General features: G+C 48.0%; 1 long non-coding RNA gene across 2 annotated transcripts in view; it reads left to right on the top strand.

Annotated features, from left to right (window-relative positions):
• The window catches only part of LOC140607405 (uncharacterized), a 77,316-nt gene extending 58,569 nt beyond the window's left edge, over positions 1-18,747 (top strand). The window contains exons 3-4 of one of the 2 annotated variants that reach the window (XR_012009442.1): positions 17,545-17,643; positions 18,489-18,747. This is a non-coding gene — a long non-coding RNA (uncharacterized lncRNA). Of the gene's footprint in view, positions 1-17,544; positions 17,742-18,488 lie in introns of those variants that run through there. The other variant, XR_012009441.1, reaches the window with a different exon arrangement.
• The last annotated feature ends 5,769 nt before the right edge of the window (positions 18,748-24,516 follow it).

Here is a 24,516-nt window from a genome sequence, read left to right as displayed (position 1 = left end):
ATTGAGGGTTGCTGGAAGGGATGTGGGTGGGGGGATGGGTAACCGGGTGATGGGCATTAGGAGGGCATGTGATGTAATGAGCACTGAGTGTTACATACAACTGATGAATCACTGAACTCTACCCTGAAACTAATAATATGCTGTATGTTAATTAATTGAATTTAAATTAAAAAGAAAAAGACCTGAGCTGAGATCAATAGTTAGACACCCAACCAACTGAACCACCCCAGCAACCCTGCATTTTATCTTTTTAAACACCTTTATTGAGACATATTTTCACATATTATAAAATCCACACATTTCAGGTACATAATTCAATACTTTTTATCAACTGTTCCAATCTGTGCACACATAACCATAAATCAGTTCTAAGACAATTTCATTCTCCACGAGGTCCCTCCTGTCTCATTACCGCTGATCCCCATGCACGGCACTTCCAGTCACAGGCATCTACTAATTTTTCTGTCTATAATTTTGCCCTTTCTGTACTTTTCATATAAATGGAATCATACAATATTGAGCATCTTTTAACATAATTATCAGCTGCATTTTACTCTTATAATCAGAAAAAAAGAATTCAGATGAGTGACCATTCCTCTGTAGTGGAATGTAGTGTAGAGTCAAAGCTCTCCCTGCCCTCTCCCTGCCTCTCCCATCCCTGCCCCACTTCAGCATAGGCAAGCACCTCCTTCTGCCTGGGAAAGGAGGCAGAGCGGATCCAACGATACTGGCACCTGTTCTCCAGCAGAGGAACCCTGGCAGCTAGGCTGCTGACTACCTACCGAAGACTATCTCCTCCCTCTGAGTACCTGCCCAGGCTCACCCAGTGGGAGCCTAGGGCATGTCATCTTAGAAAGTCATGGGAAAAGCACAAACTACAGGGACTAGCACAGGGTGCTCAGATGGAGGGTTTAGCCTACCTGCCTCCTTCACTCAGAGTCAGGTGCATAGCTCTAGACATGAGATTAGTTCAGCCCACAGCCGCCTGCGCCCTACCAGGGCTGCAGGACCCTCCACAGGGCACTCACAAGGGACCTGGCAAGGGCCTGGGCGCCTGGATGGTTCTGACAGTAAAGCATCTGCCTTCGGCTCAGGTCAGGATTCTGGGGTCCCAGGATCAAGCCCCACATCACGCCCCTTGCTCAGTGGGGAGTCTGCTTCTCCCTCTGCCTCTGCCCCTCCAGTGCTCCTGCTCTCTCGCTCTCTCTCGCTCTCTCTCGGTCTTTCTCCTTCAAATAAATGGATAAAATCTTTAAGAAAAGAAAAAGAGGTAGCCCAGGTGGCGCAGCAGTTTAGCGCCGCCTTCAGCCCAGGGCCTGATCCTGTAGACCTGGGATCGAGTCCCACGTCAGGCTCCCTGCACGGAGCCTGCTTCTCCCTCTGTCTCTGTTTCTGTCTCTGTCTCTCTCTCTCATGAATAAATTTTTTAAAAAAAGAAAAAGGTAGGGTCCTTCCTTGATTTCCATAAGAATGTCTGACACCGGGCAGTGCTGCTATGCCCAGTACGTGTGTGCGTGTGTGTGTGTGTGCGTGTGTGTAGCATATGGCTCAGTGGTAAAGAGCACAGGTTTTGAAGCCAGACACCATATGAAACCCGAGCATTGGGCTCTCAGGAGACAGAGAGGAAGGAGATCCTGCCTTCAAGAAGCCCTGACAGTGTAAGGAGTCAGCCCCTGACCCTCCCAAGCCCAGGTGACTAGTGCTGTGACAAGATGTATAAGGAGTCTGGGGGTACAGGGCAGCAGCCAGAACAGTTCACTGAGTGCCCCCCATGTGCTGGGCAGATGCCTGAATGCTACTGATCCTCCCTGTAGCCTTGTGACATGTGTCAGATGGAAGTGATCTAACCTGACGTGCGTTTAACCAATTTGCTGGACTCGTGGCTACCGTCCGTCCTGGCTGAGACATACAGACACTCCCCACCAAGGCTCACTGCTTCAGCTTCTGCAGCTTCCTTCACCCTCCCAGAGCTCTGCTCCCACTGGCTGAGCTGTGAGCTACCAGAATCAGGAGAGTTTATCCCCAAAATCTTTGGCTAATTTGTGTTGATTGCTATAATTATGTAATTTAGCTAAATAAAACAAAGAGTGAAATCTGACTCTGTGTGTGTGTGTGTGTGAGAGAGAGAGAGAGAGAGAGAGAGAGAGAAATGTTTTAAGAAAAATGAAGTCCATTGCTTTGGAAATATACAGTAAAGACAAATCGCTAAAAATAGATCTGTTGCTGTAGTTTTAGGGAATATTTGGGGTGGAAGGGGATAGTAACAATGCAGAATTCCAAATTAAGATTGCTCCACAAGAGTTATAACGATCCATTTAAAAAGAAAAAGGAACTGAAAATCTTTAACTATGCTCTGTGGGTGCAGGCGAATAGACAAAGTAGAACTCTAGCCAGAGAACTTGAAGCAGCAATGTTGACCCACACTGAATACTTTACATTAGAATAAAGTGTTTAATTTTTTTTTAATTTTTTTAAATTTGTTTAAAATTTATTTATGATAGTCACAGAGAGAGAGAGAGAGAGAGAGAGGCAGAGACATAGGCAGAGGGAGAAGCAGGCTCCATGCACCGGGAGCCCGACGTGGGACTCGATCCCAGGTCTCCAGGACCGCGCTCTGGGCCAAAGGCAGGCGCCAAACCGCTGCGCCACCCAGGGATCCCAGAATAAAGTTTTTAAGGGCACCTGGGTGGCTCAGTCGGTTAAGTGTCTGCCTTTGGCTCAGGTCAGGATCCCAGGGTCCTGGGATGGAGCCCCATGTCGGGCTCCCTGCTCACAGGAAGTCTGCTTCTCCCTCCCCTCTCATGTGCTCTCTCTCTCTCTCTCAAATAAATAAATTAAATATTTTTTAAAAAAAGAATAAAGTGTTTAAAGTATTTATGAATCTTTTTAAAAGATTTTATGTATTTAGGGACACCTGGGTGTCTCAGGCAATGCTGGTTGAGCATCTGCCTTCAGCTCAGGGCCTGATCCTGGAGTCTCGGGATGGAGTCTGGTGTCAGGCTCCCTGCATGGAGCCTGCTTCTCCCTCTGCCTGTGTCTCTGCCTCTGTGTGTGTGTGTGTGTGTATGTGTCATAAATAAATAGAATATTTTAAAAAATATATTTTATTTATTTATTTGAGAAAGAGAACAGGAGAGCATACAAGCAGGGGAAGTGGCAGAGAGAGAAGCAGACTCCCCGCTGAGCAGGGAATCTAACACAGGGCCCAATCCCAGGACCCTGAGATCATGACCTGAGCCGAACCCAGTGGAGCCACCCAAGTGCCATATTTATGAATCCTTTTGAATGACTGCCTTTCTCAGCCAAACTTTGATTTCCTAATCAACTATTTGGACCAAACAGGTCAGCTGAGAGGTTTCTACTGGACTATCGTACCCATTTCACAGATAAGGAGAGTAAAGTAGGAAAGACAAAGTACCTTGCTCAGGGTCACACAGCCAAGAAATCCTGGTGAAGGAAACTGGACCTGAGAGGCTCCTGAGCCGAGATCCTGCCCCACTCATGGCCTCCAGTGGGTGAGTATACTGAGTGTGAGCTGGAGAGTGTGTCAAAGTGTGGGTGTGAGAATGAGTGTGTGGACAGTAGTGTGATGACAGTGTCTGCGGGTGACAGTGTGACAGTGTAAGTCCTCGGTATATGTGTATGTGTATATGAGTGTGTGCATGTGTGTGTTTGTGTGTGTGTGTGTGTTCCTGACATGGTCTTGGTGCTGGCCTGGCCCACTTCCTAAAGTTTCCTCTGATAACTGCACTCAGAAGCCAGTCCCGGTGCCAGCAGTGTGGCCTCTAGAGGGGCACCTGCTCCGTGTAGAGACATGTCTAAATAACCCTGGCCTGGGGACCCTTGGGGATCTGGGACTGCAGGAGGAGACTTGTCCATAAGCAATCAGGGCACAGCCCAGAAATGGTCCCCACTTCATCTGAATTCCTGGCCCAAGAGGTCAGAAGGTGGGCGGCCCCACCAGCAACTACATCCCAAGGAGGGCCCAGCCACATTAGCCATCTCAAGCCCTGCCCCCTTCTCAGCCCAAGAGAGACTGCTCACATGGCAGACAGGAGCCTCTCTGCTTCCTGGTGGCATCTTCACCTTTCCCAGGGGACAATGGGTCTGGGATGCCCACAAGCTCAAAGGATCTAGATCCAGAGCCCCTGTACTCTGCTCTTTTTCCTGAGGGCATGCAGGTTCCAGGGCAAATCAGGATGGTGTAGGAGAAAAGCCAGGCAGCCTAGGTTGAAATCACTGCTGACTCAGGGAAGCTGGGCTCATCCACCTCATCTGTTAAATGGGGACGGTGGCACCTACCTTCTGGAAGGCAGGAAAGGCTCATAGGACCACCAACGTCCAAGCTCTCGGTCTGACACTTGCTAGTTCTGTGAGTTTGGACAAATGACTTGCCCACCCTGTGCTTCAGTTTTTCTCATGTATAACATGGAAATGATAATAGTACCTATGTGATAGGGTAGTTATGGAGGTAAAATGAATTAATATATGTAAAAACTTAGAACAAGCATGCAAGACACAGAGCTATGGCTGTTTGTTGTTATGATTATCATCATTAGAATAATTATTTTTAACATTGCAGGGTTTAGGTGAACACGAAATTAAATTGCACATGGCCCATAGGAGCCCAGGACAGCTTGGCTGCTCCTGCCAGCCTGGGGAGAAGGCGGGGAAGACACATAAGGAGAGACCTGGGAACATCCCAGTTTCCCTACCAGCCTCCCCTGTACTTTTTTAAGCATGAACATCCTTTCCACATGCTCAGTACTGTCCACTACGAGCGAATTTCATGTCTCCTACTTGGTTTAGGCTAATAGCAGATCTCAGTGGGGTTCTCAGCCCCATTTGCCAGATGAGGTAACTGAGAAAGTTTCCAGGGTGTTTTACTGCCACCCAGAGGTCAGGATCCCAGAATATTCAAGTCAGAAAGACCCTCAGGGCTCCCTGACCCCAGGAGTAGTCTCATCTCTCATGCAGCCGGGGCCGACTGGTCCCGTAGGCTGACTGGTCCTGGAGGCCTACTTGAGAAGGATTTTTTTTTTTTTAAGATTTTATTTATTTATCCATGAGAGACACAGTGAGAGGCAGAGACATAGGCAGAGGCTCCCTTTAGGGAGCATAACTTATGGGGGACTTGATCCCAGGGCCCTGGGATCACGACCTGATCAAAGGCAGACACTCAACCACTGAGCCACCCAGGGGCCCTCAAGAAGGATTTTGAGGTTACATGAGACCTCAGACAAAAAATATGCTGTCATTGATTAACACTGTCTTCCATGAATGCAGAAGTGTCATGCGATGATGTGTGTCACTGGTCATCCTGTTCTCATCTACCACCCCCCCTCCCCTTACTTACTATATGTCTTAGAGATGGGAGTCACTTGCCCAGGGTCTCAAAGGAGATGGTGCACAGTGGATACAGACACAGCCCAGACCAGGCTCTTTCTCCCACCTGGATCTTTCCACTTTCCTGGAGAGAAATTTACTTGGTGCTTCTGCCATCTGCGGTCCTAGCTTCTAGAAATCAAGTTATTCAGAGTGGACTGTGGAGCTTGTGGGAGCAGCCCTTGCCCTTGCTCCTGCTCCTGCCCCCGCTTCTGCTAGGTCCAGATGAGCCTCATGCCCCTGTAGGCTACCACCCTGGGGCTGTTTGTTAGCCAGAATATTTAGGAGATGCCCACCAAAGAGAGGTATGAAGAAAGTAGGTCTCTGATACATCATCAATCTCTACTCCTCCCCCAGAATCACCAGGGAGAGACCCAGCAAGCCTGCTCCCACCATGCCACAAGAATATGTACAGCAGAAGATGCCAGCAAGGCAGCCAGAGTAAGTAGGAACATGGGAAATACACATACATGCAGGTATCCCTTAAGCAAAGATTCGAAATTCACATATGTACATTATATATATATATATATATATATATATATATATATAACACATATATACTATTTATATATAGTCACAGATACACACTCAGTCATAACAGAGAACCCAGAGAATAGTGTAACAAATACCCACACATGCCTACTACTTTGAGTTAACAAACGTGTCCAATTAATCATCTTTGCTTTAGACATTTTTATGAAAGAAACAGATGCTGTGGGGCACCTGGGTGGCTCAGTTGGTTAAGCATCTGTCTTTGGCTCAGTTGTGATCTTAGGGTCATGATCTTGGGGTCCTGGGATTGAGCCCTGCATCAGGCTCCCTGATCAACAGGGAGCCGGCTTCTCCTTCTCCTTCTGCTCCCCTCGGCCTACTCTTGCTCTCTCTCTCTTCCTTTCTCTCAAATAAAGAAATAAAATATTTTAAAAAAAGAAACAGATATTGAAGATTTTTAAATTGGAGTCCTTTTCATACTCTTCCCCAGTTCCACTTCCCTTCCTTATGCAGAGGCAACTACTATCAAGAATTGGCACATATTAGTGGCTGGATGGCTCAGTCAGTTGAGTGTCCAACTCTTGATTTTGGCTCAGGCCCTGATCTCATGGTGGTGGGATCAAGCCCCACATCATGCTCTATGCTCAGCTTGGAGTCTGCTTGAGATTCTCTCCTCTCCCTTTGCCCCTCCCCCTGCTCATGCTCTCTCTCTCTCTCTCTCTCAAAAAATAAATAAATAAAATATTTTTAAAGATTATAAAGGAATTTGGTATGCATCCTTTCATTTTTAAAAAAAATTTTTTTTAATTTTTATTTATTTATGATAGTCACACACACACAGAGAGAGAGAGAGAGGCAGAGACACAGGCAGAGGGAGAAGCAGGCTCCATGCACCCGGAGCCCGATGTGGGATTCAATCCCGGGTCTCCAGGATCGCACCCTGGGCCAAAGGCAGGCGCTAAATCGCTGCACCACCCAGGGATCCCTCCTTTCAGTCCATTTCTTTAAATCCACAAATAATATTCAGTACTGTATGTGTTTTAAATTTTTACATAAATGATGTCGTATTATGACTTTTCAACTTACCTTGTGTATTAGTTTCTTAGGGCTGCTATAACAAAGTACCACAAGGGTTTTAAACAAAGGATATGGGGGGGATCTGCCTTTGGCCCAGGGTGTGATCCTGGAGTCCCAGGATCAAGTCCCACGTCGGGCTCCCGGCATGGAGCCTGCTTCTCCCTCCTCCTGTGTCTCTCCCTCTCTCTCTCTCTCTCTCTCTCCCTCCCCCCCATGCCTATCATAAATAAATAAATCTTCTAAAAATATATAAATTAAAAAAAATAAAACAAGGGATATGTATTCTCTCACAGTTTGGGAGGCCAGAAGCCTGAGTCAAAGTTTTGGCAGGGCTATGCTCCATCTGAGGCTCTGAACTCTTCTGACTTCAAGTCGTTGCTGTCAATCCTTGGCATTCCTGGCTTACGGCTGCTTTGCTCCAACCGTGCTTTCGTCATTACCTCGTCTTCTACCTCTGTGTCTCTGTCTTCACCTGGCATTCTCCTTTCTGAGCATGTCTGTGTCCAAACATCCCTCTTCTTATAAGGACAACAGTCAGGGGCACCTGGGTGGCTCAGTTGGTTGAGCATCTGCCTTCAGCTCAGGTCATGATCTCAGGGTCTTGGAATCGAGCCCGGTGTCAGGCCCCCTGATCCGCGGGGAAGCATCACTATGACTCCTAATACATTATAAATGGCTGTATACACAGGGCTCAAATCCAGTAGCTCTGAAGAAAGAACTAGAGCCTGATGTGGGGCTTAATCATTGATAAAGAAAGAGGAATGGATCTGGGTATGAGTCAGGGCTTTCCAAAACACATTTAAAGAAGAACCAGAAAGTACACCGGAAATGGACCCTGAAGTATCACATAATGTTTCAAGCTGTGGGTAATGCTCAGGTGTTTTGTTCTAAGAAGCCATCGTTGGCCAAGGCCCCACCTCTAGGACTGCCCCCCAAGGGCTGTGGGAATTGTAGCAGTAGGATCTGGTGTGTAGGAGACTCTCAGTAAACGTTGCTGATGGCACTCCCTGCACCAAGCACCAAGAGAAGCCCTTCATTTAATCCTCCTAACAAACCACAAAGAGAGTAACTATCTCCACAGAGGAATAGAGCTCAGGAAGAAACAGGGCCAGGACACTAACCCAGAGCCCTTCTCAAGTTTTTAATTTAGTTTTTGGTGCTTTCCAAGTGAGCAAGTGCTTGTGGACTGATACGTACTCCTCCAGGTCCAGGGAGTGTCTTCAGCTGCCATGTGAGTAGTGCCACCAGGCCATGGAGTCACTTCAGTGCACCACTTAGTATTGTCACCAGGCCGAGGAGCGTTTGATTGCACAGGTTCACACTTCCGCTCAGCTGCTGGGTATGGGTGCAAGTCCTAAGCTCATCTGAGAGCCATCTGACCACTCAGCTGTGGCCAGGGCCCTGGCTCAAGCGCCTCCCTTGGGTGACCCCTGGCAGAATAGCAACTTCCCAAACTGCGCAGCAGCTGCTCAACTTCATAGACATGGCTAAGGCTGGCACATGTCACCCCTGTTCCCCCTGGGCTCCCAGGGAGCCTGAGGCACAGGTGGGGCCAGGTTGGGGGTAGGAGGAAGCCTCTGGGGCCCTGATCACAGAGTTCACACTGACAGAGGTTTGGGGGTCCAGGGACATTCCCTGACCCCTTAAAACCTGCCAGAGTCAGTACCGACACAGATAGCAGCCAAGGGGGGCAGAGGAGAGGCCAAAAGAGAAGAATGCCAGGCAGGTGCCCAAAGACCCTCAGAAGTCACCAAATGTACCACTGCCCAGCCCATTGCACAGATGGAGCGAGTGAGGCCCCAAATCAGACTCTACAGGAATGCCTATGATGTCCACCCTTGGAGACAACATACAGGCAGACCCTGTCCTGCCTTCCCTGGAAGGGGGCCTGAGAGGGCCCAGGCATGGCTAATCCTCTCCCTGTCCACCTTCAATGCCTGTGCTTGACCTTCCGTTGTGGAATCCAAGCCACATACCCAGAAGCTGAAACTGGGGCCCCAAAAGCTCTGGACTCACCTCCCATATGACACTCTCTATTTGCTCCTTCTAAAGTGATATTAAATCACTTGTCAGCTTTTCCAAATTTCTTTTATAATAAAGGTAGCACATGCTTTGCTAAATAAATATATACCTACCCTATGACCCAGCAATTCCACTCCTATGCATATAACCAGACATGAGTGCAAATGGCCACCAGAAGGCCTGACACACATGTTCCCAGAAGCCTTGTTCATAATGGCTCCAACTAGAAACAACCAAATGCCATCAACAGATAAATGAGTTGGGTATTTCTACAATGGGGTACTACATAGCAGTAAGAAGGGAATGAACCACCAGGATGTGCAGAACATGGATGAATCACTCCTTTATTACGCCGAACCAAGGAAGCCAGACACAAAAGAGTACTTACTGTATTATGCCATGTATACGAAGTTCAAGAACAGGCAAAACTACTCAAGACAATAGAACACAGGATAGCACTAACCTCTGGGGGTAAATATAGCTGGGGTAGGGGCACTTTCTGGGGTACTAGAAATACCTATACCTTGACCTGTGTGGTTTACTTGAGTATACATACAAACCATACACTTATGCACACATTTTGCTGCATGTTATGCCATTTTAAAAACTAAAAATGGCTTAAGTGTATATGAGCTAAAAAACAAAAGCACATGGGGTGCCTGTCTGGCTCAGTACATGCCTCTTGATCTCCGGGTTGTGCATTTGAGCCCTATGTTGGGTGCAGAAATTATTTTTTAAAAAAAGTACATGGGGCAGCCCGGGTGGCTCAGCGGTTTAGCACTGCCTTCAGCCCAGGGTGTGATCCTGCAGACCCAGGATCGAGTCCCACGTCAGGCTCCCTGCATGGAGCCTGCTTCTGCCTCTGCCTGTGTCTCTGCCTCTCTCTCTGTGTCTCTCATGAATAAATAAATAAAATATTTAAAAATAATAATAAAAAACATTTAAAAAGTACATGGTCATTGATAGGACAAATGCAGAGGCCTTTAAAGAAATCCTAGCTCTCCTGCCCCCAACACCAACCACTTCCCCCTCCTGTGTCTTAGATTCCATTCCAGGTCCTGGAGTCCCACTAGAGGAACATTCCCAAGACATGGAGATGAACCAGGTGGGCTTCCTTGTCCCCAGAAACCTACCATTCATCTGATGGAGGCAGGATACAGAAGTTCCAGCCCATCTCCTTATGAACCCTTCCAAGGCCCAGTCTTCTCAATTGCTGTCCCCTTCCTGGGGCCCTTTCTTCACAGGAGGGCTGTTAGGAGGAGGAGCCACTGGGCTTGGCAGGAGCACCATTAGGCACATGATACATAGGTTAGCTCTGCCCACTCAATGCTCCTCCTAAACCACTCAGAGGAGCATTCAGCCACCAAGGAGTTAGCAACTGAGCCTTTACCCTGTCTCTGTCCTTTCCGGGGACCCTGGGGTTTGGAACAAAGCAAGGCGCCCATCCCCCAAGATAAGGTCACTGAAGAATCCTGAAAAGTTAGGGGGAGAGATAGGAAAGTAAAGGAGTCAGGGATCCCTGGGTGGCTCAGTGGTTTAGAGCCTGCCTGCAGCCCAGGACATGATCCTGGAGTCCCAGGATCGAGTCCAACATCGGACTCCCTGCGTGGAACCTGCTTCTCCCTCACCTGTGTCTCTGCCTCTCTCTCTCTCTGTCTCTTGTGAATAAATAAATAAAATCTTAAAAAAAAAAAAAAAAAAAAAAAAAGGAAAGGAGTCTCCACCTTCTACTTTTTCATCTCCCCTGCCAGGGAGCTTACTACCTCCCAAGGCTTCCTCTCCTCTCCCTCTTTGGTCCCAAGTTTAGTTCTTGCTCTCAAGGAGAGGAAATTTGTGGTTTATGGCTCCCTCACTAGAGTGACCAACTTGTCCTGATTTGGCCAGTACTTTCCCAGTTTGGGTGCTGCAAGTCTAGTATCTCAGAAAACCCTTCAGTCCAGAACAAACCAGGAAGTTAGTCACCCCCTTCCTAGCTCCACCCTCTAGGCCACTTAGGAGACATTGTCTCAAGGCTCCCCCAGGTACCATATCTAGGCCCAACCATCACTCCAGACCTGGTAGTGAGCATTTCTTCATTCATACATTTACTTATAGCCCTTCAGAATGGCTTAGAGACTTTAGGCCTGGGTGCTGCATCTGAATAAACCTGGGTTCACATTTTGGCTCTGTGACTTTGCACTCGTTACTTAACTTCTCTGAGTTTCTATTTGATCTTCTCAAAGTGGGGATAATAAGCATCTACCTCACAGGATTTTTCTACATATTAAATGAGATAATGAATGGGAAATGCTTAGCATAAGACCTGGCATCTAGTAACAACTTACATATTGTTAGCTTTTATTCTAGTATTCACTTGTCCAAAAAACATATATTGTGTACTTAGTCTGTTTGGGTCCTAGTTTAGACACTAAAGACACACAAATAACCCAGACATGCTACCCCACACACACCAAGCTGCTTACAGGCTGGTATGGAAAGCAGAGGAGATTATAGTCCAACAAGAAACAGGCTGTAAGGAGACAAGACAGAAGAAAAGACCTGAGAAGGTTCCCAGAGGAGGTGACTTTGTTCAGGGCCTTGTCCCAGAGAAGCCAGAGGGAAGGGCATTCTTTGACTAGTTTGGGGCAAGGGCTAGAAAGCATAGTACAACAGAGTTGCTCAGGGAATGAGAAGTCATTCTGTACTGCAGAGTCTAGACTGTATGTGGAGAAGGCCAGAGAATGAGGCAGTTTGAAAGAATTTTTTTTCTTGATAAAATAGGAAAACATTTAAATGCAATAGGATATGTTTATTTTAACCCAAAAGCCAGGATCATGTTTTAAGGGGAATTCTTTTTTTTTTTTTTTTTTTAAGATTTTATTTATTCATTCATGGGAGACAGAGAGAGAGAGAGAGAGAGAGAGAGGCAGAGACACAGCAGAGGGAGAAGCAGGCTCCATAAAGGGAGCCTGATGTGGGACTCGATCCCAGGGCTCCAGGATCAGGCCCTGGGCTGAAGGTGGTGCTAAACCGCTGAGCCACCCGGGCTGCCCTAAGGGGAATTCCTTTTTTTTTTTGTATTGGAGTTCAATTTGCCAACATATAGCATAACACCCAGGGCTCATCCCACCAAGTGCCCCCCTCATTGCCCATCACCCAGTCACCCCAACCCCCCGCCCACTTCCCCTTCCACTACCCCTTGTTCATTTCCCAGGGTTAGGTGTCTCTCATGTTTTGTCACCCTCACTGATATTTTCACTCATTTTCTCTCCTTTCCCCTTATTCCCTTTCACTAACCTTTATATTCCCCAAATGAATGAGACCATATAATGTTTGTCCTTCTCCAATTGACTTATTTCACTCAGCATAATACCCTTTAAGTCCATCCACATTGAAGCAAATGGTGGGTATTTGTCGTTTCTAATGGCTGAGGAATATTCCACAGCCATTATATATACATAGACCACATCTTCTTTATCCACTCATCTTTCGATGGACACCGAGGCTCCTTCCACAGCTTGGCTATCGTGGACATTGCTGCTAGAAACATCGGGGTGCAGGTGTCTCGGCGTTTCACTGCATCTGTATCTTTGGGATAAATCCCCACAGTGCAATTGCTGGGTCGTAGGGCAGGTCTATTTTTAACTCTTTGAGGAACCTCCACACAGTTTTCCAAGTGGCTGCACCAGTTCACATTCCCACCAACAGTGCAGGAGGGTTCCCTTTTCTCCACATCCTCGCCAACATTTGTGGTTTCCTGCCTTGTTAATGTTCCCCATTCTCACTGGTGTGAGGTGGTATCTCATTGTGCTTTGGATTTGTATTTCCCCGATGGCCAGTGATGTGGAGCATTTTCTCATGTGCTTGTTGGCCATGTCTATGTCTTCCTCTGTGAAATTTCTGTTCATGTCTTTTGCCCACTTCAGGATTGGATTGTTTGTTTCTTGGGTGTTGAGTTTAATAAGTTCTTTATAGATCTTGGAAACTAGCCCTTTATCTGATAGGTCATTTGCAAATATCTTCTCCCATTCTGTAGGTTGTCTTTGAGTTTTGTTGACTGTATCCTTTGCTGTGCAAAAGCTTCTTATCTTGATGAAGTCCCAATAACTCATTTTTGCTTTTGTTTCTCTTACCTTCATGGATGTATCTTGCAAGAAGTTGCTGTGGCCAAGTTCAAAAAGGGTGTTGCCTGTGTTCTCCTCTAGGATTTTGATGGAATCTTGTCTCACATTTCGATCTTTCATCCATTTTGAGTTTATCTTTGTGTATGGTGCAAGAGAATGGTCTAGTTTCATTCTTCTGCATGTGGATGTCCAATGTTCCCAGCACCATTTATTGAAGAGACTGTCTTTTTTCCAGTGGATAGTCTTTCCTGCTTTGTCGAATATTAGTTGACCATAAAGTTCAGGGTCCACTTCTGGGTTCTCTATTCTGTTCCATTGATCTATGTGTCTGTTTTTGTGCCAGTACCACACTGTCTTGATGACCACAGCTTTGTAGTACAACCTGAAATCTGGCATTGTGATGCCCCCAGATACGGTTTTCTTTTTTAATATTCTTCTGGCTATTCAGGGTCTTTTCTGATCCCACACAAATCTTAAGATAATTTGATCCAATTCTCTGAAGAAAGTCCATGGTATTTTGATAGGGATTGCATTAAATGTGTAAATTGCCCTGGGTAGCATGGACATTTTCACATTATTAATTTTTCCAATCCATGAGGGTGGAATATTTTTCCATCTCTTTGTGTCTTCCTCAATTTCTTTCAGAAGTGTTCTGTAGTTTTTAGGGTATAGATCCTTTGCTTTTTTGGTTAGGTTTATTCCTAGGTATCTTATGCTTTTGGGTGCAATTGTAAATGGGATTGACTCACCTAAGGGGAATTCTTAAAGGCATTCCCATTGTGATGAAAAAAGAGAAGTGTGCCTATATTCAACATTATTATTTAAAAATAGTTCTGGAGGGGATCCCTGGGTGGCCAGCGGTTTGGCGCCTGACTTTGGCCCAGGGCACGATCCTGGAGACCCGGGATGGAATCCCACATCGGGCTCCCAGTACATGGAGCCTGCTTCACCCTCTGCCTATGTCTCTGCCTCTCTCTCTCTCTCTCTCTCTCTGTGTGACTATCATAAATAAATAAAAATAAAAATAAAATAGTTCTGGAGGTACTAGCCCTCACGATTAGACAAGAAAAAGAAATCAGAAGTATAAAACTCAGAAAGGAGGAAAATTGATCATTTCATACAGAATCAACTGAAAAACCATTATAAATAATAAGGGAACTCAGTAATTTTGCTGGGTACAAAGTTAATATGCTAAAAGTAATAGTCTTCATAAATATAAAATAGTCAATTAGAAGAGATAACGAAAGAGAAGTCCCTCTTTACAATAGAAGCAAAACAATAGAATATTTGGAAACAAATTTAACAAAAATAAAATATACAAGATTATTAGAAATGTGCTTTACACCTGAAACTAATATAACACTGTATATTAACTATACTGAAATTAAAATTTAAAAACCTGAATCACTGAATTCTACTCCTAAAACCAATATTGTACTGTGTGTTAATTAACCAGCATTTAAATAAAATCTGAAAAAAAAACATAAAAAATTAAAATTAAATTAAAAACCTATTAAAAAGGTGGAGCAGTTGGTTAAACATCTGACACTTATTTTCAGTTCAGGTCATGATCTCAAGGTTGTGAAATTGAGCTCTACATCAGGTTCTTTGCTCAGCTTGGAGTCTGCTTGAGATTCTCTCTCTCTCTTCCTCTGCCCTCCTATTCATGCACACACTCTCTCTCTCTCTCTCTTCTCTCAAATAAATAAATAAAAAAACAAACAATCTTTTAAAAAAAAGAAGTGAGCTTTAATAAATTGCTGAGGGGCATAAAAGAAAGTCAGAATATGTGGGATGGTTTTAGAGCAGATGACTCAATATTATAAGTGTACCAAATCTCTCCTAGTTTACATATTATATATTTATACATAATATATATATTGTGAATATATGTGTTATGTTCTGAATATATATAACATGTATATTCTGGTAAAATACCAATAGGAAGCTGATTCTAAAGTCCTTATGGTAATGTAAGTAAAAGTTAAGTCAGGTTAAAATGAGGCCATGTTGAATTTACATTGTTTTTGGATTACACCTAATCCAATGGCTGGTGTCCTTAAGAGAAGAAGGAAATTTGGAACTGACATAAACTCTGAGAGGAGAGGTCATATAAAGACCAAGGCAGAGATTGGAGTTACAATGCCATAACCCAAGGAATGGCAAGGGTTTCTGGAACCCACCAGAAACTAGAACAGTCTAATTGCATGGTTTGACCCACCAGAGTCACTAGAGGGATCCTGGTCCTGCTGATATCTTGATTTCAGACCTCTAGTCTTCAGAACTTTGAGAGAATACATTTCTATTGTCACAAGCTACCCAGTTTATGCTAATTTGTTACAGCAACCCTAGGAAACTAATACAGTAGCTAAACATCTATAGGAATTTAGTATAGAACAAAAGTAACACTGCTAATCAATACCAAAAAGATGGATATTTCAGTAAACATGTTGAGACAACTAAAGAAACAGCTGAACCCCTACCTCACACCTTACACCAAAACAAATTCTAGAGTGAATAAAACCTGGGAATAATTTCAAAAGTATTCTTAGATGAAGGAAGGCCTTATAAAATATAAAAAATTTTAATGAATCCATAAATGAAAAGATTGATAAATTTGGATACACAAAATTATTTTTAATTCTTTATGAAAATAATATAAACAAAGTCAAAAGGCACAGATTATAGACATATCACATATAACCAGCAAAGGGCTAATATCCTTGCTATTTTAAGATCTCCTACCTAATCAGGAAGAAAAAAAAAACAACCTAATTAAAAGATAGGCAAAGAATATAAACAAACAGTTCCCAGGAAAGGAAATGTAAATGATTCTTAGTCATATGAATACATGGTCAACCTCCCTTGTAGCAGGAGAAATGAAATTACAGCTATGAGATATCATTTTATATCTAACAGATTGACAAAGATCAAAAAGTTTGATAACACACTGTGTTGGCAAGGCTGTGGGAAACAGGTTCTGTCATTCATTGCAAGTGGGAGGGCAAATTGGTACAACCTCCCTGAAGTGTGATTTGGCAATACCTAAGTAAATAAAAAATCCACATACCCTTTAACCCAGCAATTCCATTTCTAGGAATTTACCATACAAAATACATGCACATGGCAAATCGACTATGGATGTAGTCCTACTGCAGCTTGGAATAAGAGTAGATTGGAAACAGCCTAATTTCCCATCAGGAGGGGACTGGTGATACTCATTATTGAACATCCATTCTGTGGAATACTATGGGCTGTTTTTAAAAGAATTGAGCTGGGCAGCCCTGGTGGCGCAGCGGTTTAGTGCCGCCTGCAGCTCAGGGTGTGATCCTGGGGACCTGGGGCCCGAGTCCCAAATCGGGCTCCTTGCAGGGAGCCTGCTTCTCCCTCTGCCTGTGTCTCTGCCTCTCTGTGTGTCTCTCATGAATAAATAAATAAAATCTTAAAAAAAAATAAAAGAAAAGGATTGAGCCATTTTATATTTCCAATATGGGAAAAAAATCTCTGATACATAGTTAAAAGCAGGGGGAAACAAAGCTCAGAACAACAGGGACAGCGGAACACCATTTGCACAAAATCAATTTTATGGAGGGGTCCCTGGGTGGCTCCCTCGGCTGAGCAGGTGACTCCTGATTTCTTCTTGGGCCTTGATCTCAGGGTCATGGCTTTGAGACCCGTGCTGGGCCAGGAGCCGAGTTAAATTAAAAAACAAAACCAAAACGGTTTTATGGACATATTTTCATCGGCATAGGATGTCTGCGAAGGTACACAAGAAACCAGTAACAGAGAATACCTTTGATGAAGGAATCATGCTGCTTATTACTTGCATATATTATGTGTCGGTGCTCATCAAAAAAGAAATCAAATATATTAGATTTTTTATTTTTTTATTTTTTATTTAGATTTTTTTAAAAAGAAGTAAAGAAAGCCAAAAGGTAAAAGTTTTGGGACGCCTGGCTGGCTCAGCAGTTGAGCACCTGCCTTCAGCCCAGGGCGTGATCCTGGAGTCCCTGAATCGAGTCCCGCATGGGGCTCTGTATGGAGCCTGCTCCTCCCTCTGCCTGTGTCTCTGCCTCTTTCTGTGTCTCTCATGCATAAGTTAAAAAAAAAAAAAAAAAAAACTTGAAAAAAATAAAGGTAAAAGTTTTCATCTGAGATGTGAGTTCAAATGTTAGCTCTGCCACTTTCTTGAACACTTTTTTTTTTTTAGCTTTAAATCTTAGTTCTCCCATCTGTAAAATGGGAATAATAACACTGCCCACCTCAAGGAGCTGGTGGGCTGGGGGGGTGGAGGGGGGCAGGAGGGAATATGCCAAAAGTGACAAAGGTTAACTGGTCAACCTAGGAAGGCTATCCAGGAATTCATTGCATGATTGTATTACCCTCTTTTCTGTAATTTTGACATTTTTTGCAAGTAACTTTTGTTTTGTTTTCTAATTTCTGATTCCTGTGTCCCTGCCAGACCGGTGAAGTCAGAACCTCCAGAGGTGAGGCTGGCAAACCGGACTTTTTCTCCCAAGCATGCTGCTCTCCGAGAACCACGGGACCAAGCAGAGCTGCGGTGAGGAGCCTGGTGACTGAGCCTGGGGACTGGGCCCCCCACCCCCACCCCGCCCCCGCGCCCTGCCCTGCGCGCAGCGACTCCTGGCAGGTCGCACCTGCAGCACAGGGAGCTGGGGACCGGGTACGGGGACAGTGAGTGGCTCCCCACCGTCGCGGGGGGGGGGCAGGGGAGAAGGGGGCCCGCACTTTCTGTCCCCGGATTGGAGATTCAGGGAGAGAAGCAGCGGCGAGTGCCAACCCGCCCCCCTCCCCAACCAGGGCTCCCTTGGCGGGGCCGCTGCCGGGACACGCAGGGACCCGGGGCTGGCCGCGCCCCCATCAGATAAGGCCGCCACCCCCGTGCTGGCAGCGCCGGGCGCCCGGCGAGGAGTTTACGTAAGCCTCTCGGTGGTGGAAAAACAACTGCGCCAGCGGGCGGTTCCTGGCCTGCTCCGAGCCGCGGGCCCCAGACGCTGGCTCACCCCGAGAGGCTCCGTCCTGGCAGCTCCCCGGGGCTCAGGCGAAACTCTGGGGGTCCCACGTGCTGGAAGACCGGCTCTCGGGCCACCCAAAGCCCCACCCTCAGGCCCAGGCACCCTGCACGTGAGAGCCAGTGTGGGTGTCACCCCTCCCCGCCGGCCCTGCAGCAGCCTGGAGCCCGGGAGGGGCCCCCCCAGGGGCAGCACCGCACCCCTGAGCGCCTGCTGCATGCCCGGTCCTGCTCCAGGCGGCGGGAGCGGGTGCAGGGATGAGAACCGGGAAAGAACCAAGAGGGGGCCTGGGCCAGGAGGAAACCCGCGGCGACCAGCCGCTGCGCACCTGCGCACCGCATCGTGTCTTCCTTTCTTGCTTTTAAAACTGAAGGAGAGCTGAGGCAGCCTCTCGCAGAGCTGCTGAAGACAGAGGGGACACAGCGAGGGGGACGTGACCCTCCCCAGCCCACACCCATCTCTGCCAGGAGGGAGGCAGGTGACCAGGACCCCACATTCGCCAGTTGCCCGACCTCATCACCTTGTGCCCAAATCTCTTTATCTACAAAACGAAGCTAATGCTTATACCAACCTTGAGTTCGAGAATGTAATGAGACATTTTGAGGATTAAATATGATAACGAATATAAAACCCTTAAAGCATACCTATCATAGTGTCTGGCACAAAATATCACACAGGAACATGTCACCGTGCACGTAAACGTATTGAATTCACCTGCCTTTCCATCTCAGCACAGACATCTGCCTTTCCGGGGGGCCTTTCCTGATCCCTCCCATAGGTCAGGGTCCCGATTACATTCCCTCCCAAGTCCCCCTTCCTCCACTCTTCACCCATGTAACTACCCCAGACTGTGTCTTCTCCATCAGACTGTGCGCTCACTGTGTGCCAGGCTTCATGCTGGCCCTGGGCACCCAGAGGTAAATCACATTCTGGCCCCGTCCTCTAGGGGGTCCTAGCCTGGGGCAATAAAGAAACCCAGTGGATTTGAAATCACTCAGAATGTTATAGGAATTACAAAGGATCACCTGGACCACAGTACTGGCAGGCAGCCAGACACACAGTAGGTATACCCCAAAACCTTAATCGTATAACATGATGCTGTAATTAGGCAGAGAGATTTAATTGTGGGAAGACCTGGAATCAATGGTGGCTCTGCCACTTACTTCCTGTGTAAGCTTCAGCAAAGCATTCTTTCTCTGGACCTCAATTTCTCCAATTATTCACGGAAATGCTATTATTAAAGACCCATAGTAAGGTTCTGGTGAGATTCAAACAAGTCGACACATGTGGAAGCACTTTCTAGAGTCTCAGAGGGTTAATCCGATCAGCTACAAACTATCCTATCAATGTTAGTGGGAGAAATAAATACAGTGTCGGACAAAGCTTGGGAATCAGGCCTGGTCTCAGGACCCAGCCCGGACACCTTTTTGTTTTGTGACCTTTGGCTAATGGCTTAGCCTCAGTTTCCTCACCTGTGAAGTGAGGATAACAATACCTACCTCCTAGGGTAGTGTGAAGAGCCAAGAAAGCCACAGTAAGAGTTAGTACTTGTTGCATACTTAATGCCAAACAGGGTTTGCCAAAAAGGTGATTTTTAAGTATTAATTCATCTACTGTTATTTTACAGCTGGGAAAATTGAGGCAGAGAGATTTTAAGCAACTTCCCCCAAGGTCACACAGCTGGAAGAGCTGCCAGACAGTAATCCTAGCAGTCTGGCTGGCACTGGAGTCTGAGGTCCTGACCACCCTGCATCCCTACCTCCTCAGAACCTGCATAAAGCACTTAGAAATGGCACATAGTCCAGCTTCACCAAACAGTAGCCGTTATTATGATTTTATTAATATATATGTTGATATCATCAGGATCTTAATTACTCATCAATCCCTTCTCAGAGCAGGGCAAGCTCAAGCTCTTCGGCCCTGGGTGGGTGCCAGCTGAGAGCTGGTGCCAAGAGCCTAAAATGTGGGCAAAGTTTTATTTCCCGGGCACACCCAATGAAAGTCAGCCCACAGGCTAGTGGGGCTAGTGGGTCCAATGCTGGGCTGGCCCCCAAGTGAGCAGGGATGTCACAAACAGCCATCTTGGCCCAGTCTGTCACTGGACACCCACCTGGCTCCTGAAGCAGGGCAGGGCCAGGAAAGGGAGGCAAGGGCAGACACTGGGCCTTTTGTGTCCTGCTCCCCACGCGGCCCAGCCCCGAAACCCATCCCCACCCCTGCCCCAGGCTGGGTGGAGGGTGTGCAGTGCCCTCCTGGGAGAGGAAAAAATTCACGCTAGAGTCAGGAGTTGGACCAGTACTCTGGCTGCACTGGTTTCTGATGGAGGGTCGTTGGACCAGTCCCTCCTGGCTCTAGGGCTGGTTTCCTCACCTCCAAAATGAGGCTTAGACAGCTGGACTCAGGTACAGGTGGGGGTTAGGGAAGGCAGAGGAAAAGCAAACGGTAGTCCTGAGGGGCCGCAGTAAAGGGACAGGGCAGGGGCCCGGCTGTCCCTCTGCGGGGTAGAATCACCCTTCAACCCAACACACACCTCAACCTGCAGCGCATAGACACCACCTTGAACACTTGAGTACACCTGCACACACACACACACACACACACACACACCCTCAATCACAGATACACGTAGGCACATATGGACACACCCCCCTGGCCACAGACACACACGGACACACTCCCCTAAACACAGACACACACACGCACCTGATTAGACACACACATCTCAACAAATGCACAGACACCCCCAAATTAACACCCACCCATCACGACCACACACACAGCTACACCGACCTCAGACTACACACTCGCCTTATACCCACCACACCTGGATGCACATCATACCTGCCCCCACCGCATCACACACCACCCGGCTCCGATGCTCGCGGAGGCCACTGGAGGGCAGAGTGAGCCCCTCAGGGAGCCCAGAACGAGTGCCTGGGACCGCAGCACCTCGTCTACCTTCCTATGCTCAGAGAACCCCCCGGGCTTGAGCCCAACGCCTTTGCGCTTAGGACCCTTAGGACCGCGGAACAAGCCTAAAGGAGGGCGTTTGGGGGGCAGGGGTGACCTGCCGTGTGCCAGTCTCTGTGCTGTGTGCTCCCCTGCGGCCGCAGCCACTAGGCCTGACACACACTGGGGACTCCCGTTTGAAGCTAAGGGTCCAGAGTAGCACTCGGGTCTCTGACTTCTCTCCGGGGAGTTTCCCTAGTTTCCCCCCCATCCCCAACTTGGGCCAGGAGGAGGGGCGGGAACCCTGGGGCGATGCCGCGGTGCACCGCCAGGGGGCGTCCTCCGCACCTGGCCTCCGGGCGCCCCGCGCTCCCCTGGGACCTGCCCCGGGTCCCGGCGGGCGCCCCCGCAGGATGTCTCGGCTCTCGGCTCCCCACCCCCCCGGATCCGACCTCGGCTCCGGCCTCCGCCCCCTCCCCGGTCCCCGGGGGCCCTCCCGGACAGCTCCAGGCCCGCGGCCGCCCCCTCTGCCCGGAACCGCCCCAAGCCCACCCCCTCCCGGGCTGCCTCCCCCTGGGGAGCCGCCTGCCTCGCCTCTTCCCCTGGCGCAGAGACTCCCCAAGGTGCCTGAAGTGAGAGACAGACAGCAAGAGCCCACGCGACCAGAACATTGCTCTGTGCCAGGGTCCCTGCTCGGCTGGGTGCTGTGGCTGCGCGGCTGCTGTCACTCAGGCCTCACAAAACTCTGTGACCCGGGTGCTCCTCTTGCCCCCCTTTCACAGATTCAGAACCCTAGAAGCCCAGAGGTTATGCAATTTGCCCGGGGTGCTAGGAGCGTTAAGGGGCAGATCAGGGTCTCCGGCCACAGCTCTGAGCAGGCCGTCAACCACAGTGACATCTATCCCACTCCCGGATCTAGAAAGCATCTGTTAAGGACCCGCCACCTACCTGCCAGCCATTGCCTGGGTGTAGCATGAAGACAGAGACACAGCCTGGAGCTTGCAGTAGCAGGAGGAAAAGTAAAACAGTTCCAGTATATGCAGCTGCAGCTCATCATTAATTGGCTCACTTACTACAGATGTGTCCGGAGGAACCCGGTGCTGGCTCTTAGCAGCAACAGGCCAGCCTGTGGCCCTGTCCTCAGGTGGAGATGACAGCACCTGTGGGGATGCAGCGACCACTGCAGACCAGTGTGGTGAGAGGGGCAGAGTTACAATAGGGTCAGAAGGGGAGAAGGCCCACCCAGCAAAGCCTCCAGAAGGGAGAGGCATTTAAGCAAGAGTTTTTGAGGGGTTGGACCCCCAGGCAGAGAGGGGCCCACCGGGCCAGCAAAGCTTGCATCATGAGTTTGGTGCACTTGGGCTGGCTTTAAGCCCAGAGATAGATGGGTTCCGGAGAAGTGTGCAGGGACAAGCTTGTGACCAAGTCTCAAACACCAAGCTAAGGACCAACTTGCTCCGGAGCGGTGAGACTCAAAGAAGAGAAGCAATGGGTAAATGTCCCAGGGCCTGTTCATGCCTTTCTCATGCGACTTGGAGACCCCTGAAGAGAAGAACCGGCCAGCACTTTGATGTCTTAAGGCATCAAAAATTCAACAAGCTCCAGCTCCAAATCCTTAATCATCTCACCCCATCCTCTTCCCGGTGACATTTCCCATTGCGGTGAAGGGCCCCACCATCTACCCAGTTGTGGCTCCTCTCTCTGATTCCCTCCTTTCCCTCCCCCCACCAATAGCCAGTCCACCTCCTTTGCCTCCACCCAGTCAGATGCCCCAATGACCTCAAGAGACTCCTTTCGTCCATACCTGTCCCCTCCTGCCCCAGTTCATCATTCCCAACCCCCTGGTGCTCCTGAAGCAAGCATCCAAGATCCTGCCAGGAAACCCCATGGCTATGGCTCCAGCACCACCTCCCACCATTCTGGCCCTTGCCCTGAAAAGGCAGACCTTTTAATGCCTTGGACCAAGTCAGCTCAGGGCCTTTGCACACACTGTTACTCCTTTGTGTCCACCTCCCCACCCCACTTGCTGAATTAACTGCCACTCACCTGATTTTTCAGTGATACCTTTCTCCAGGAAGCTGTGCTTTCTCTCACCTGTGTATCTGCTGCCTTATCATAGACATCATTAGGAAGTTACTTTTGAGGCTGTTTGGTATTTGTAATCCCCACTGGTCTCTGAGTTCCAGGAGGGCAGGGACCATCTTACACCCTGGCATCCCCAGTGACTGACAGGACCTGACACATACCAGGTGTCCTTATTCCAGACAAACCTAGCTCTGCTGCTTCCAGGCTGCGTATCCTTAGCTACTTCCCTTCCCTTCTGTGAAGGGACCAGGTGGGCAGTCCCCAACTCAAGCTGCCTATCAGAATCCCTGAGGGACCTTTCCAAAACACACCGGTGACCCTCCATCATCCTCATTGAACTCGGAGTGGTCGGTGGGTGAAGGTAGAGATGTTATAAGAATGAGTGAATGTTGATAATGGTAGAAGCTGGACGATGAATACACGGTGGTTGATTAGACTTTGCTGTTTATTTTGTGTATGTTTGAAATTTTTCATAATACAAAGCTTTTTATAAGATAGACCAGCCAGGACTCCTCCCCAGTGAGTGGTAGAGAGCCAGGAAGGGTATTTGGGGAAAGCTGCTGGAGTAGTTCTAAAGCACAGCTCTGGCTAGAGGCTCTCTGAGGCTGCTTCCATCTCTAAAACCTGGCAGTGATTCTCTCCTGCCCACGTGAGTGCTGTGCACTCATGGAAAAATACCACACCCTGAGCACACGCTTCTGTCCTCTCCCTTAATCCCCCTATGACCCCAAACATTTCTAGTTCAGTTGCCTCATCTTCCAACTCAAAAAGTCCCTCAAACATCAATCTCTACTCATAGCCTCTTCTGGACTCCCCCTGCATCCCGAACCTCCAGGCCCAGCCACCCTCATACCCAGTCTGCTTCTGCAAGACCCTAGGATGACCGGAATTGTCTAGGTGCTCCCAGCCGCAGTGCTTGGCATGGCAGAGGGATTGATACGTGCCAACCGGATTGGTTGAATTGCAACGAAGATATCTTGGTGGCCCCCAAACTGTGTGATCCTGGGCAGAACGCTTCTCCTTGGCTTCTTTCTCAGTGAGATGGAATGATAATCCCTGCCTCATAATGCTGTGGGAAGGACTCAATGAGATCATGACTATAAAGATTTGGCAAGTTGGGTGGATCATTCACCCCTTGCAGAGCCAGCCTCTTCCTCCTGGGGGCTCCTGGAACCCTCTGGAATTCCCTCATGTTGGGTAGTGGCTGGCTGTTGACAGACACATCTGCCTCCCAGAGAGCCCTGGGAGCCAGAGGGAGGGGCTGTTGGCCAAATCATCTCCAGTGCCCAGCACTAGGCCAAAGAGAAAGGGAGGGGTGAACAGGGGAAAGATAGAAACAGAGGTAGGTAGGAAGGGCTTGTTGGCAC

The sequence above is a fragment of the Canis lupus genome, chromosome 16 (assembly GCF_048164855.1).
Source record: "Canis lupus baileyi chromosome 16, mCanLup2.hap1, whole genome shotgun sequence".
Taxonomy (NCBI): Eukaryota; Metazoa; Chordata; class Mammalia; order Carnivora; family Canidae; genus Canis; species Canis lupus.
The sequence above is the reverse complement of the archived record's forward strand: the minus strand, read 5'-3'. Positions and strand labels throughout refer to the sequence as shown.